The sequence below is a fragment of the Anopheles gambiae genome, chromosome 2 (assembly GCF_943734735.2).
Source record: "Anopheles gambiae chromosome 2, idAnoGambNW_F1_1, whole genome shotgun sequence".
NCBI classification, from domain to species: Eukaryota; Metazoa; Arthropoda; class Insecta; order Diptera; family Culicidae; genus Anopheles; species Anopheles gambiae.
The window spans coordinates 90,785,965-90,802,288 of NC_064601.1; the positions used below are offsets into that span (position 1 = coordinate 90,785,965).

At 45.6% G+C, this 16,324-nt stretch overlaps 1 long non-coding RNA gene across 1 annotated transcript in view; it reads right to left on the reverse strand.

The window, feature by feature from the left end:
- The window catches only part of LOC133391573 (uncharacterized), a 78,940-nt gene that overhangs the window by 28,318 nt on the left and 34,298 nt on the right, over positions 1–16,324 (reverse strand). The window contains exon 3 of the long non-coding RNA XR_009765063.1: positions 5,249–5,309. This is a non-coding gene — a long non-coding RNA (uncharacterized LOC133391573). The remainder of the gene's footprint in view (positions 1–5,248; positions 5,310–16,324) is intronic.

A 16,324-nucleotide genomic window follows, 5' to 3' on the forward strand; every position in this document is an offset into this window, starting at 1 on the left:
CAGCAGCTAACTATAAAGGAGGCAGGCATGGTAAAACGGCCCGGTACGATGCTCATGATTTGGTTTCCTTCCCCTAACCAACCCACCGTCCGTCGTGCGTCGACGCCCATTTTCCGAACGGCATTACTCTTATGCAAGCCACCAACCCAAGGCAAGGGTGTGTGGCATGATGGAGGACGACATACTGCTTCGTTGCTTTTGCTAGAGGAATGTGTGTTTAGATTAGCTTTAATACCATTCGTGTGTGTGTGTGTGGAACGCTACTGTGTTGAATGGATCATGCCTTTTACGTCACGTGTTTGGAGCTGTTTTTTTCTTCTTCTCTGTACTCGAAAGCGCACTGGAAAAAACGTTCCATTTTATTTTTATTTTATTATTCAAGCTTTTGCCAACGTCCCGCCGACAGAAGCACATACAGCAATTTGTTTGCGCCCACGTGTGTGTGTGTGTGTGTGTGAGGGAGTTTTCTTTGCGACACATATTCCCGGAAAACTGCAGGGATCCTTAGAGCCTCCACTGTCGGGATGGCGAACGGCAGGAGAGCAGTATCATTAGAGTCGGTGCACGCCAAAGACAAATGAGGACCTTAGGTAGCCAAAACAAAGAATGCAAACAACTGTGCCGTGCCGTCGGGTTGGGTTGACACGTCGCTCTGCTGAAAGCATGACGGAGGATGCTGTTTTACAGTGTCGCACAGCAGGGCACGAATGGCAATTCTTTTACTAGGCAGCACGCAAAAACAAGACATGGAGTTTGATGTAAACCTTTTTTTCGGCAGCAATATAATAGGACACACACTGACACCTGGGTAGAAGTGTCCATTTACAAAATAGGTTGTTGGGTGTGGGTATCGAAGGTGGAAAATCCGAGGTAGGCAAAACTATTAATAACACTGTCGGTGAAATTCCAATGCAATCCTTCATCAGATGTCTCTTAGAAGCATTCACATTGAAGATGCTCTTTTGAAGTGCTTCTTAAGGCACTAAAATTACAGTACGCATAGAATTATGTCCACAAAACGTCACAAAAGGAGTGTTTTATGACGTCTTTCAGAAAGGGCAATGACATTCAATCGATATTTCTCCCCTTTTTTCCATACGCTTCAAGCAGTGCGCGCTTCATAAGTCGGCAAAGAATCTTCCAAAGCATCTTCTTCTGGTACCAGACACACACACACACGCTGGACGCCCACCGACATCCGGACAAGAAACTGGAAGGGAAATTAAATAAATGTCTCTGCTTGGCTTGACACAAGAACTCATCCGCTTCGTGTTGGAAGTTCTCCAGTTCTTCCCGTTTGTACGGACATCTTGGAGTAGGTTTACCCACTCTCTCTCTCTCTCTATCTCTCTCCGTACTATAAACTACCCGAGCGATGGTGTCCAGGTCCATGACATCCATTCGTTCCGAGCGGTTCATGGGTTGAATTCCGCACGAAATCACCCAGCTCGTGGAGGGAAGAGTTGTCCCAGCCATTTTACGCTTTCGAGCACATTTGGTGCCCGCAACAACACCATCTCACGCTCCCCGGGACGGATGGTGCCGACAGGAGAAGGAAATTTATGCTTGCACTTTACACACCAGCAGTCAGCCCACACTGCTACTGCACTCGTGTCGCAAATCAATTCTCATTTTATGCATCGTCAAAACGGCAATTTGTCGTCAGCTTGCCGCGATGGACGGCAGCGGACCTTTTGGCAGACGGAGGAAGCGGTTTTGCAAAGTTGGTAGTTGCATCCGGGGAGCGCAGACATCTTCCACCTCGGGCGATTGGTGAATGAAGAAAAAGTGACGCTCGAGCGTGTTTGTCTTTCTGTCAAAGTCACTTTCCGCTTCGGATGGTTCTGGTCATTACGCAAAAATGAGGGTGAGGAATAGCGGGATCTAAGGGGTTTAAGATGATCGAAGCAGGACCAGCAACACGCTCTACAAGTTCGTGAAGCAGATGCGGTTGGTAAAGTTTCTTCTAGTGGTTCAATATGGAGCGGAAGTTCTTTACTTGCCTGAAGCCACACACTGTGGGGGAAGTAGTTGAGTTGAGCTTTTTGTTTGAGTAAACGGTTGGATCTTCTTGAATGTTTGAGAGATGGAGAGGTATAAAACGAGAGAGGAAGTGGTTTAATATCTTTAGTTATGTACATTAGAATTCATTTTTTACTCGCACTGGATTAAAAGATGGACAAAATAAGTATAGAATGTTTTGCATTTTGAGTGAATAAATATTAAAAAACAGACACATTGAGTCAGGCTGGAGTTAAAAATGATAAGGAGAGCAATAAAACATGATGCTTTCTGCCCATCTTCTTGTCTCATCTTTCAGCCACGAATTTAAATTCTGACTCAGCAGCAGCAGCAGCAGCAGCAGACAGTTTGTGTCATCTTTAATACTTTATCCACTCACAGGAAGCACATTATGTCATCAGGGAAATTGCAGCGTTGGATTTATTCCCCCGCCCTTCCCATCTTCTCATTTTCGTTCGTTTCGTTCCCTACCAAAAAGCAGCGCCAAAGAAAGTGGGCATAAAATTGAAGGATATAACTTTAAAAAGCCTTCCAGTGTGTTTTCCCCTCACTGGCAACCCACACGCACACCAAAACTGGGACAAAATTTGCATTCCCTCCCATTCCCGGGTGCTCCCATTCTACGCATTGGCCAGCCTCCCCCCACCATTGAGGGCTGTCACCCCGCCAGCTAACTCGATTATGAGCACAGTCATCCGCAAATAAACAACATCATTAATTTGCATTTTCTTCCCCGAAACGGCACAGCGGGACAACAAAACAACTTCAAGCTGGCACTACACCGCCAGGCACTGTCGCTCATCTGTCGTGTATACACGACATCCCGTGCTGCTGTTTTCATCGGCCATCCCCGCACGCACTCGGTATGTCCGCTCCCACGAGAATGTTCCCTTTCGGGGGGAAATTATTCCCCGGCCGCCGCTACGAACGGGCAATGGCGCTCACAATGAGGCGCTCAAAAAAATGGTTTTTCCAACAAATTGTCCTTGGAATTGTGCCGATGTCCTGTCTTTCTTTGTGTGTGTGTGGGTGTGTGTGTCTGCGGATCATTTGATAAGCCTCCTAGCTGCAAGCAGGAAAGCTCGATTTATTTTCTTACACCAGCAAACAACGACGACATTCCTGCCACGGGGGTAAAGCAAAGGGAAAGGGCAACAAAATGCAAATGATGAAACGTATTTTAAACCAGTGAGGGCCCTCCGCTAGGGACAACTTCCGCAAACGAGAGGTGGCACAAGAGAGAATATGCCAGGGCTGAAATTTCCAATCACGCCTCTGTGTGTGTTTGTGTATCTCTCTCTCTTTCTCTCTCTCTCTCTCTCACTCGCTCTCGAAACTTCCGGCACAAATCGAGCGAGCGTGTATTTGGAACGGAGAAGCGCCGTCCGACCACCGATCGGCAGCATCATGCGAATCATGCCTACAGGCGACGGACAACCAGATTGTGAAGTGATAAAAGCGTACAAATCATGCCCCGTTTGGCATGCCCGATGGAAAGCGATGGAGGATGGTAATGTTTTCCCCTCTGGTATCTTTGCTTAGTTTTTGTTTGGGAAGTTAGACTTTGCAAAGTCTTACGCGCCTGTTTTTCGTTGTTCCGCTTCGGGATACAGACTCACAACAAATCGAGCAGAGCTCATACAAGACAATCGGTCAGATTATTGGTGCAAAGGACACATAGTAGACGCGCGAGCGGAAACGACGACGAACGAGCGGAGGGATCGTTGCAAGGGCCGGCGAGACCGAGATTCGCCTCGGCCCGTTCCGGATTGACATTATGCTAATGAATTGAGTTATGTCACATTAATTTAGGCATCAAATAAGTGTTCCCATTGTTTTCGCGTACTGTGCGTACTGTGAAAGATGTGGGAAAGAAAACGAAGGGAAAAGCAAAAAGGAGGGAGGGAAAATAAACTTTCTCCTAAGCTTGGATTATACTCACTTTTTTTGGCAACGCTTCAAGTGAAGTGTTCACTAATAGAAATGTGTTTAAAGCGAGCAGGCACGCCGCATTCGGGATTTGAGTGTCTAATTCAATTAGGATCGATGAAGACTCACTCACTTTGGTCGGCATTTGCAAAGCCTAGGTATTAGCAATAAGGGGAAGTGTTTGGAAAATTGACAATGACATTGAAAATGTGTTTCATTCGTCCTTTGTCCATTTGTTTCTTGCTTCGCTACGGAAGATAATGTAATATTTCACACGGTCAAAAGAAAGGTAGAATTTAAATAAAAACCCCACAGGAGATTATACAATATTTCTAACGAAGGCTGGGTAACCAATTCGCTTTGGCCACTCAGACAAACTTTTCACCATTTGAGTGCCGTGAGTGTCAAAATATGGAGAAATAAATTCACCCTAATGATATTCAGTGATGGAAATTAAACTAAAATGTTTCAACCAAACCTTCTTGTGGCTGGACTGCAGCAGTAACGGGCACTCTTTTATCTTCCGTCGTGGTAAGGTTTGCATGCACTTTTTCTTCATTCAATTGCTCATCCCCCACCCGATATTGTTGTGCAAAGCATTTTGGGTTGTGTTTTCTCTTTACTGTTTCTTCTTGCAAGTCAAAAAGAGGTGTGCTGAAGGGCGAGGCAAGATAACAATAATCAAATTTCCATTTTATGCTATTCCACCGATGCTGGATCGTGCAGCAGACGGTACTACGGGCATTGAAAAGCGAGAAAGTGGAATATGATTCGAAACCGTTGGCAAGATGGTTTCTTTTGTGGAAATTTATCTTCCTCACTATGATTGCTGCATCGTTGAATACAACGGAAAAGAGCGTGAACAAAATGAGAAAAGAAACACAATATCTAATTGGTGAGATGAAAAGGCTTTGCGGAGAGACTACACTTGCAGAAAACATCTCGTACAGTAACGAATGGATTAGAGCTGCATCAGAAGCAGCGTACAATCAGTCATTTTCCGGGCACTTTCGTTTTAGAAATTGGAAGACCTATAAATTAGGTGGGATTTTATCGATCTCCCATTCAACTAACCAAGCATTGTGTGGTTGCATTCAATGGTGTTATGAAATTCCAGAAACTTATAATGTTACCTTTTAAAAAGCTTAACTTTAGTTTGTGTACCTGGATTAACCTGGAGCAGCTATTAAGATCAATTGAACGGCACTTTAAATTAAATTATATTGGTATATAATTGGATATTGCACGGTAGTGCTGTTAAGCAGATACACGGAGTTTATTTACTATACTTACTAACCTGCTGAAGAGAATTCTCTTGGATGACTCAAACTTAAACTCAAACAGACGTAGGATAGAATCTGTAATAAAGAGATAAAAAGTTACGTTAAAAAATTGTAACATTGGAGGAAGGAAATGCAAATATCATTAAGCAGAACTAGCTCTTAACAACCTTTAGCAGTATCTATGGATCAGTTTGTTGCTCAGCAGGTGTTATACTTTCTTTTAAATATCGCATAATAACTTTCATTCAGATCCTTTTAAGAATTATCTTAGAAGAGGAAGAAATTTGCAAGTACAAAGAAAGAAACTCACCGTTCGTTCGAGCATAGAGGCGTGAAATCCGAAATTGATCACCTTGCTTTGTGTGTGCAGTCGAGTGCACACGATTAGGCATTCAGCATTTTGGTTCGTTGCGCTGATCGGACACGCTCTAGTGTCAAAGTCGAACAACCTCTGAGGTGTTGTCGTGGTTTCATTGTACTGTATTCGCCATACCGTAGGATATTTGTTTACGCGTTATTAATAGATCATTTGTACTAGCCTCCTAGACATTAGATAGGAAAAAAGTAAGTTGTTTTGAGTTGTAATCTAATGCTCATTGATCGGTCCAGCGGTTCATGCTGGGTAGCTGTTTGATTTTCATTTCTTTTTTATCTCATTTGTTCTTCCTGCGTTCTATTCAGAAGTAATTTCTCGGAAGCCACCGATCCCAAGACAGAGGTTTGCTTCAATGCAAGCAAATTGAGTGAAAAACTCTCGCCGTAAAAGTGCGCCGTATCGCTTTCACCGGACTTCTGAGGACGGTGGACCATAAACGGCAGGGTAAAGAGATTGATCGAGTCAATTTCGCACGAAAACGATAGACATTCATCCTTGGTTGCTGTTGAACCCCCCTTCTCCTCGTCTGGACGTGTGTAGCAAACGAGGCCCCCTTCGGAAAGGTTAAGAAAAGCCATCCCTTATCCCGAAGGCTCGCCAGTACAAATTGATAATCATCAGGCAAGGGTTTGTTTCGCCAATTCCGGGCCCGCGGACGAGCGAGGCAAGATGGATGAGCCGCTTTGATTGAAACACAAATCTGCGCATCCCAAGATTATGCTGCCCCTCGAGCACGGGATGCTTACCCGCTTCCATGGAACACTCGAGAAATCGGTATAATCCGCCACCATGCCATGAGGCTGTACGATAGCCTGCGGAAAGGGTGCCAGCGCCTGGAAGGTAGGCTAACCGTTCCGCACCACCAGAAATCTCTTTCAATCGTAGGAATTTCATTGCCCGTTGGCCGATGTTATCATGGCTGTCTGCTTTTCGAGTCGGGAGAGGGAAAAGGCGGCACGGTAAACTCACTTAATTTGCTCCAACTCCTCAAGTGACATAAAAAGCACGGATTTATACATTTGCATTAATGTTTTATGGGAATAGTTTCCCTGCTTTGGATCGCCAAACGGGATGGAGGGCGCGTGTGTGTGTGTGTGTGTGTTCGAGCGCGCTAGGTGCTATTTTGTTTGGGGGGACATCTTGTTCCGGCGTGTGTTCCCAATGTCGCCAGCCATCTCCGTTGATAGGTACTGTGCAATGTGGAGGAAATTAATGATAATTTATACGACTTTACGACCTGTTTCGGGATTATTTTCCCTTGTCTGCTTTTTGACTACCTTACAGTGCGTCCCCGTAGCTACGGCTCGTGCCGCCCGGCCCATGTTTTGTCCGTGCATTGGAACGTGAGCATAAATATCAACTAATTGGTGGGACAAGTAAAAACCCTCCTGCCTAAATTTCCTCCACCCGCACACCTGAGGCCATCGTTTGCAACATCAATTATGTGTACAATTACTTTTTCCTTTGCTCCTGCGTATTGAGGAACATCCGGCTTATGTGGAAAGGAACCCATAGGAATGCTTAAAAACACAACTTTTTGTTGTGTAACAGTAACCGTACGGTATGATAGGATGCCTTTTAGAAGTTTTGTTTGGGTTTAATAAAAAAAGGAAGAAATACCATCCCATGTTCGTGTTCGCTTGCACAACATTCAGCCAAACACGTGCTTAAGGGGGGCGTAATGTTTAATTTGTCCAACTGTAAAAAGCAATGTAGATATTTAATACCAACATAGTTCAATCTTCGCAGCATCGTTTCGCATCGTACAACAGCATATCGCGGGCAATGCTGCAACAAAGCGAAGCGAATTTCATTATCCACGCGTATCCCGACCACGAATTGGCAAACGCACTTCCCGGTAATGCCCCTGCAACGTATGCAACACGCAACGCACATGCTCTCGGGCATGTACGACGCATTTGTTTGCCAATCCGGTGCAATATCGAACGTATCGTGTTTCGTCCCACCCACCCAGTGTTTGTGTGTCTGTGTGTGTCAGTGCATTTGTTGACTAGGCTTATGTCGGTACAAGCCCCGGCTGTGGTCAGAATTTCCACCACCAATGTAGACAAGCACCTCGACTCTGTGCTATGGCTATTGAACCGAGGGTCGGGGGTTTCGATTGTCACGCGTGCATTATTAATAATAGATTTTCACTTATTTATAAAGCATTAGCGTCAGCGGATTAATGAATTTACAACCGAATAAACAACGGACATTCATTAGGCATTTGTTTCATCTCGGCGCCGGCGGAGCATCGCCGTGGTCGCGAAAAACGCGTGGTGGAAAATGCTCTTAGCAGCGATGGAGATTGCAGCTCTCTAGCAAACAAATAGCTGTTAATGTGTATCTCATGCAGCGAGGGAAAATTTGCTTTCAATATGCAATATCCTTCGAGTGCTGGTGTTGTTGCGTCAAATCGCTGCAATGAGGAGCAAGGCTTTGATTTGAGAATACGCGCGCTTTTCGATGCCCTTCGGACATTGGGACGGATATTGGTTCCGGTGGTCAGTTTCCCGCGTTGCTCCTGGGATTAGGAAAAGCCTTATATCGGTAACGATTAACGTGTGTAATATCGGGATGAGCTTGGTGCACCAAGCGAATAACCCACATCCAAAGTAAGTGTGTTCGAATGTGCGCCCGAATGGTAGGCAATCGGTGGTGCACATTGGTGATGCAACGAAAACGGCGTTTGCTTCATCATTTGAACGGCTTAAGGGTTCATAATTACATTGCGAGAGCGTGATTGTACTCGACCGAAAAGAAACGGACCCGCTTCCAAACGACCCGCCAAAGCTTAGCTGCCAAAGGAAGGACGATTTGGAATGTGTCCGCTGCTACCTGGGTCCGGATGTTATTCGGTTCGTACATTCGGCAGTCACGGTTTGCCCGAGGGTGGATTCGAATCGTTGCTCACGTTGAAGGTGCGGTTTACTGCGTTTTGCCACGTGTGCGTGTGTGTTTGGCTTCACAAATCGCTTGGCTTTAATCTTGCAGCTCAAATTTCACAATCCCGCCGCACGGGAGAAGTCAAAGTTCCGTGGCGAGGAACAAACACCGGCAGGGATAATTGTCATCTGACCCGAACGGCCAGCGGGCAGCGTCCGTGCGGGAATGTCCTGCCCGGCCTGTCTGCCTGCGATTGCAAATGCAATTTATAAATATACGCATGAATAGCCTCCTAATCACATGCTCATTGTGGGTATATGAATGTGTGTGTGTGTGTGTGTCTTTAAGTGCGGAACTCCGGTGCCATTCCGTAGACCTTTGGCATCGAGCCCAGACCAAAGGTGACCACAATTTATGATACGTGTTAATATTTGAAATCATCCGATCGATCCTTGGTCTCTCTATGCCGAACCGACCTGACCGAGCGCCACAAGCCGTTGGTCGTACGAGGTGAAAATAGTGGCACTGCCAGAATGCACCGCGCGCTGTGTGGTGCATTTTGATGCAATTAAAGTGGCTTCATCGAGCGTGCGGGAGTGCAGCGGCGGTCGGGTGAACCGAAAGGAAATTACCAAGCGGTGTCGCCAAGTCGTTTGCAATCAGCCACCGGAAACGATCACCGGCCTGCGTACTGCTGGCTCCGATCGCTGTGCGGTGGAACGTAGATTAATCCAATTGTGTGTGTGTGTGTGTGTATGTGAGGGGGAGCGTGTGTATTTATGTGCGTGTGTGGTGAATGTTTGGATATATACATAGGCGACAGTTGGCATGTGCAATGCACTGCTTCCGTACTTCCGTAAGTCCATTTTAAATTGGCATGCAAAGGTGCAAACACCCGCACACCCATCACACAGAAGCACGCGAGCACGCTATGCGATCGGGTCAATAAAATGAATATGATTGTATTGCAATTAAATCGATTGATTTTAAATTGCATTACCACCCGTTCGATTTGCTTCCGAAAAGGCCGAAAATCGCAAAACCGAACGAAGAGCGGGGGAACGGTGCGGTGCGGTCGAACCATTCCACCGGACGCCGGGATTTGAATCTCATCTGCATAATCGATAAGCCGCGCCGGAGTTTGGGTTGGATTCGTCCCTTTTTTGCTGTTGGTTGGTTGCCTTGTGTGTGTGTGTGTTTGAGGATTTGCTTTTACCACACGACGTTCTGCCTTGGGCATCGCCTGAACGCATATCTTTGCCCGTCGAATCGATTCTTGATTTCTGCGGCAAACGATAGCCGTGTTATGATATACAGCGATAAACACAAACCGATGTCCTTTGCATTGGAGGCCACCCTCAATATGTTTTTAGCCGCTCTGGTACAGTGTGCGACGCTTATTAAGGGGAGTAGATTTGGTGTGAAGAATTTATCAAATGGTCGGCAGGGAAGCAAGCGGAAGCCTGTCAGGAAGGGTGTGAATTTCGATTACGAAATTACACCAACTGCCTGCGGGCTTTCGTAAGGACACACGGCTGCCGGGCTGTCTTTGATTAGCTTCTCCTCGGGACAAAGATGCTGGTGACAAAGGCGGGCATCATTAGCAGACAAATCAGTGACGTTGATTATCTGCCCTCTGTGGGTAATTAGATCGGTCTGGGATGTTGGTGCCAAAATCCGGTTTATTAAAGTGTTCCACAATACAGCAATAGTAGCAATTTGTATTGTGCAGAGATTTGTATTGGGCTGTTGTTTCAGCTTATTAGTCATTTTCAAGGGGATTAATCATTCTTAAAGGTAGCTTCTCATGACTTAATTTATCTTATCTTTTATGTTTTATGGCAATCAATCAAACAATAATGCAGTTTGAAATAGATATACACATCCAAAGGACATAAATCATATAAAACAAAGATACTGAAAAACAACTTGCTACAGCTCAATTCACTTAAAACATATCCGACGTTGATGGACCTCTGCAATAATCAATGGTCACTTTTGTCAAGAGGAAAGTTAAACTTGTTTTTTTAATCAACTCCCTTGCTTCACTGAGCCACAATCCGAGCGCAATTCTACGCATCAATTTATGTTTTAAAAGCAATTGAATGATCGAACCCGCTGGCTACAATTAAAAGTAAGCAATACTTTTTTTGTTCCAAATGAATTCATCATCATGCCAATGGGGCGTTTTTGTTGTCGTTGAATACATTAAAAACTATAAACCCACTGGAAAAGCGGTTGATGAGCACAATTTACGAGCTTTTCCGGTAGCAGGAATATCCTTGTTCTTATTTTTTAACTCGTTCAATTCATGCGATGAAACTGATTCGTTGATTAAAAATTTAATAAAACCAAATATACCAAAAAAGGTCAAAAATAAAAAGTTAGAAACAAACACACACTCACACCAAACAATTCCTTTTTTGTAGCACATAAAAAATACAAGTAATCGTTGGCAGTCGGCTTGCGTTAGTGTCAATATCCGCTTACTCAACTCATCTCCCGGCCGTGGCCAACCTTCTACAACATCCTATTTTGAGGGGAATGTTGTGCACAGGGAGGATGATATTGAATTTGAAAAATGATCATTTTGAGGTCGCTTTTTACGCTACTACTCAGGGATGCTACTGGGCTTTCGAAAATCCCGTGCTCCGGGAAGAGCTCCCGGTCGTTGAAAAATTCCAGGTTAATCCGGAGAAATGGGTCAGGCTGGTGAAAAACGGTCGTTAAAATATGGCCAATTCATTTTCCCGGGCGCCACAACCTTTCGACCGAATCGTGCGTGGCTGTATGTGTACGGGGGGAGGAGGCGTTTTGTTACGCGTTCGAACGAGGGCAGCTGACAGGAGATAGTAAAAGTAGGAGGTACACATACACAGACACACCCGTACAAAAAAAAACAAATATATCATTCAGTGCAAATTATGACGAACGATTTATCACAAATCTGTAATTTATCAAACCGAGCTGCCAACCGTTCGTTCGGACGCCATCGTTTTGACGATATCGAGGCTTTTGGGGGTTGAATTTTGAGCCGCTACAACCACAAAACCATCACGGTGAAACTCACTCCCAGCATGCATAAAAGTGTGTCAGCTTAGGGGGGGCCGAAAGTGTGATGTTTTTATTATGGATGAAATGCGTTCGCTTACTTCGAACGTTGAAGGTAGCGCTTTACATGCAAAGCAGCGCTCGCGTTGGGTTAGCGATGGAGGGTTACACCTTAAGGATCTAATTAAATTGACACGGAATCGAATAGCTGCTTCGTAAACTTCATTTATTCGTTTAATTTCTTTTCTCCGGTTCACTGCGGGTTGTTCTTCCGGCAGATTCCTTCCGCTTCCGGGCCCGGGGCAAGAAGCAAGAAGACAGTGAGAGTAATTTGGTTTTATTGCATCATATACGACCACCACCTTGCGCCAGCGCAGGCCACAGCACGGCACGGCACAAGCGAGATGGTCACACCATCTTCGGCGCTGGGCACAATTTCCCATCTTGCGCCAATCTTGCCCAAAGATAACTTTCTCTGGCTGTTTTTTCACGCTTTCGTTCGCCTTTTTCTTCCATCACGCCCACCGCACCGAAGCACCCGAACCGGTCGCGAAATATTTATTTACGTCTCATAAAAAGTAATAAAAGAAAACAAGCGTCCCGGCCCGCTAGGGGTGTGCCCGTTCCATCCTTACGCAGCGCTTTGGATGTTCAGCTGTGTGCCTGTGCTTGTGTGTGTGTGTGTGCATGAAGGAAATAAACAAAATTATTACTTTGTGCCTTTAGGGGGGGGAGGGGAGCAGACTCGGCCCGAAGAAAACCGTACCATTTGCCTTCAGGGCAGCGACAAGCGTCCCGAGTGTTGGCGCGTCCCAAAAGTGTTGTGCCTTCGCTTGCGTCGTAAAATCGTCCCGAATGGTGCAATTAAATCGATTGCCCAACGCTAAAGTTTCTCAAGTGCCTCCGGGGCCACTCCGATAGCCGGTAAGCGTAGGACATGAAGCCTAAACTTCGTCCACTGCGCTGTCATGTTCGGGACGGAGGGAAATCAATCACGTACGGGCAGCACTACCGTGCCTCTCCGGTGCGCAATGTGTTCGACGCAACAAGGGCAACACACACGAACGTGTATGACTTTGCAGTATGTGATTGCCGAGGACTTTCTTGCAGTCAGGGAACAGTAAACACCACAGTACACATTCAAGAAGAAGTAAGGCCTCCTCCTGCCTACACTCTGTTTTGATCGATTTTGCTTTGAGGTGTTAATAAACGATAACTGCCCGGTGATGGATGGACGTTTCGCATCACCGCCTAGGCGCCGAATCCGACTGTCAAAGTCAGAATTATCTACCGCTCTGCGAGCTGACCCAAAACAAAACAAAAAAAAGGAAGAGAGAAACCGCAACAAAACTTGGCATACTCATTCGCCACACACACACACACACACACACACACACATGGACGTCATTTCCGCACTCGGTTCGCTTGTTCTTCACGCTTCATTTCGTTGTGTATAGTTTTTGTCTGCGAACGCACGCTTATTTGCGCCTGAATGGTAGGCAATGTGCCGGGCACAGCGTAGTGGCCCACGCTACGGCAGCAGCGTGGTAACGAATAATCAATCATTTTCTGATTATTTCCTTTCGCCGTGCTCGGTTACATTCTTGCCGTGGCAAAAAAAACAAGGCTACCGAGTTTACCGAGGCCTATCTGGCTGGATGGTGCGAATGATCGAATGTGAAGCTGCATGAAATGAATTGATTGAACGGACTGGTAAAGCGCCACAACTTGGAGTATTATCATCATCACCGCCGGCTTGGAAATGGTCATGCACGGTAGCAGACTCTTTGCGAATTTCCGAACCACTACCGCTTGGGCAGCCACTTTACCGGAGATGTAGTCGCGTAGTTTTTCGTTATCCTTTTCCGTTCTCGACCGAGATCGGGAGCGACTGGAACGAGCCGGGAAGCTGAGTCACCGTCTCTGACCGTGAGCCCTGATGAACCGTGAAACCTTTGGGAGGTGTTCTCGCTCTAATGGTCAAAAACCCCGTGCAGCAACTAAAGTCATAAAGAACAAGATCAATGTCTTGCGAAAGCGAGCAACATCAAGAGAAGAGAGAAAAAAAACCCCGATGAAATACCAAATCCCAAGAACGGGCCCAAGAAACATCATTACGTTTATTTTGTTATTGAAAAAGTTTTCTTTCAATCAATACGCCCTCTCTTCTCTCTCCCCATCCTTCTAGCGCCCATTACGTTGCCATTTCTTTGGCGCTGGTCTGAGGAATGTTTTCCGAAGGTCTTAGTGTCCCAACGGGCCGTCGCTTCGCTGGCCGGCTTTTGCGTTGTTTGTTTCGATTTTCGAATCACTTGCGTAAAGAAGTAGGCAACGATTCTAGGGCAGGCTTAAACAATGTTTTGCTTTGCTCTAAAGAATCGTTCACTTTTTTTAGGGGTGTGAGTAGCGTAAATATGAGCAAAAAAAAAAAGACCCCACACAGCAGTGAGGCTGATGATAACTTGCCCCGCGCATCGAAAGGCAACCGAAAGTAGATCGATAGGTAGAAGATAAGAAGCATACTTAAAGTTTGTTTCCTTTCTCGTTTTAAGCTGCACCAACCTTAGCATCGAAGCTGTCGGCTGAAGGGGACAAGCAAAAGGACTCGATAAAGACTCATTAGGAAGTTTGGTTTCCTTACCATCTGCCCGCTTACGTTCGCCTTGGCGATACTAGCTTCAAAGGCGAGAATGGAGAGAGAGAGACAGCGCGTCTTGAAACAGTCGATAAAATGGTAAACAGAGCAACGGTAATGACCGTTATTTCCCCTCGGTCTCCTCTAGCCTAGCATGAAAAGGGAACAGAAACTTGCTCGAAAGCCTTCAATTTTGAGCAGCAGCCGGAGGGGATTTTCAAACGCCCTTTTAGTTCCCGAAGCCTAAAGCCCATCGAAACGTCATCAGCGAATGTTAAAAGTCATCGAATCGAAAGGTCTGCTATGAAAAGTGAATTTAACTCGAACTCGAACATAAACGACCCACCCCGAGACGGAGCATCTTAATGGGTTACGATTGGAAATGTAGCTATTTGTGTTGGGGGGGGCAAAGCAGTAATGCAAGGGAAGAAGTTAAAAAGATGATTCAGAGGTTTTAAAATACTGAAAGTTGTTCTAGAATACTTGTTTCCTCATGGTCAGATTAAAAGCATTAGAGAAGCATTATTTATTTACCGGTTAGGATTTCTAATAATTGCGTACAAAATGATATTCAACGTAAACTAATAACCTAACAGTGTGCACCAACATTACTTTACCGCTTAATTGTTTGCAATTTGCCTTCCGAAAGATCTCCCCAAAAGAAAAAAAATCGAGGGACAAACATAAAACACGAAAGGTCACAGCAAAAAAAAAAAGGGATGCACACCTTTTTCTAATTAAAATCATAATTTTCCACTCGCTCAAACAGGCGACTAGAAGGAACAGGGAACGGAAGCAACGGAGGCAACAAAAAAGGGGTATAGCTTCTGTGCAAAATGGTATTTATTATCGAACACTTTCATCCCTTCGCACGGAATGGCTGGCAAAAAAGGGGTCTAACAGAAAGAAATGTAAACGGAAAATCTCTTTGAAGTTTCGTTTAACACCAACTTTAAAGCAACGGATTGCCTTTAAGCTTAAGAAAGGACTAAGCAGAAGTAAGATATGCTAGATACACACAAAGAAACACCCGGCACGACTTCCGGTCACGAACACCGAGCATTCGAGCATTCGAGCCGAGCAAAGGAATGCTTCGTCAGCGATGATACCCCGCCTGGCCGGGCGTGTGCCGGCGCCGTGCGTTACATATTCATGCACGCTTCTCGTGGGAATGCACCGTACTTGAAAGTGCTGTTATGCTCGGGGTTTTTGAACTTGTTTCTCTGTCTCGGTCGTGCACGACAGAGCAAAAAAAAAAAAAGATTCACCATTTGCTGTTTTGTATGCCGTGATGCGGAATGCATGTCGCGTCCAGTTCGTTTCGGAGCGCCGGTTTGGAAGAATGAAAAAGAAAACCTTTTCCTCACCAAGATTGCAGCCATTGATTGCCCCCGATGTGCACTTTGCCATTGGATGGATTTTTGCTGTAGCCAATTTCGTAGCCACGGGCACGGCGGATCCTTTGAAGGACACCGTTGCCTCGCACGCGATACCACATTCGTCGGGACGATTTTTCGCCCGAACCGGGTGGATTGACATCAAGCTCAACAAAAAAAAAAAGATGTTGTACATGTACATGTGTTCGTCTCTAGGTATGTGTGTGTGTGTGTCAGTATGCTTTAACTCAGGAGTAGATTTCATCCTCACCGCAATAAAATCACTGCCCAGAGCACGAAAGCGGAAATAACTTTCCATTATCTTTCATTTATCTTTATAGCCGTTTTCATTGCCTGCACACGAGTGTTTGAGTCGAATTGTCGCTCGAAGTTTGGGCGCATTCCTTTTTTTTATGGTTGTTGGTTCGGTTTTGGGTTAGTTCCTCCGAAAAAAAAACCGAGACATTTCCCCCCTTTATTTTCGGAGCATCTCCTGCGGTGTGTACCGATGGCTGCTGGGAGGGTAATTTCAACTTCGAAGCAGCAGTGCTACCGTGCCGGTGTGAGTGGAGATGGGAAGCAGAATGCAATCTCGAATCAGTGCCGTCCTAATGAAGAAACGTGCAAGGATTTTTTCCTCTTTCAATCTTTGTATCACACCATACCGTCCACCATCGTCCCCATCGTGCCCTCAGCGGAGCAGAATAAGATGAGTTTGCACAAGTAATACATGCTACTTGATGGCATGCAGTTTCGGTGTATG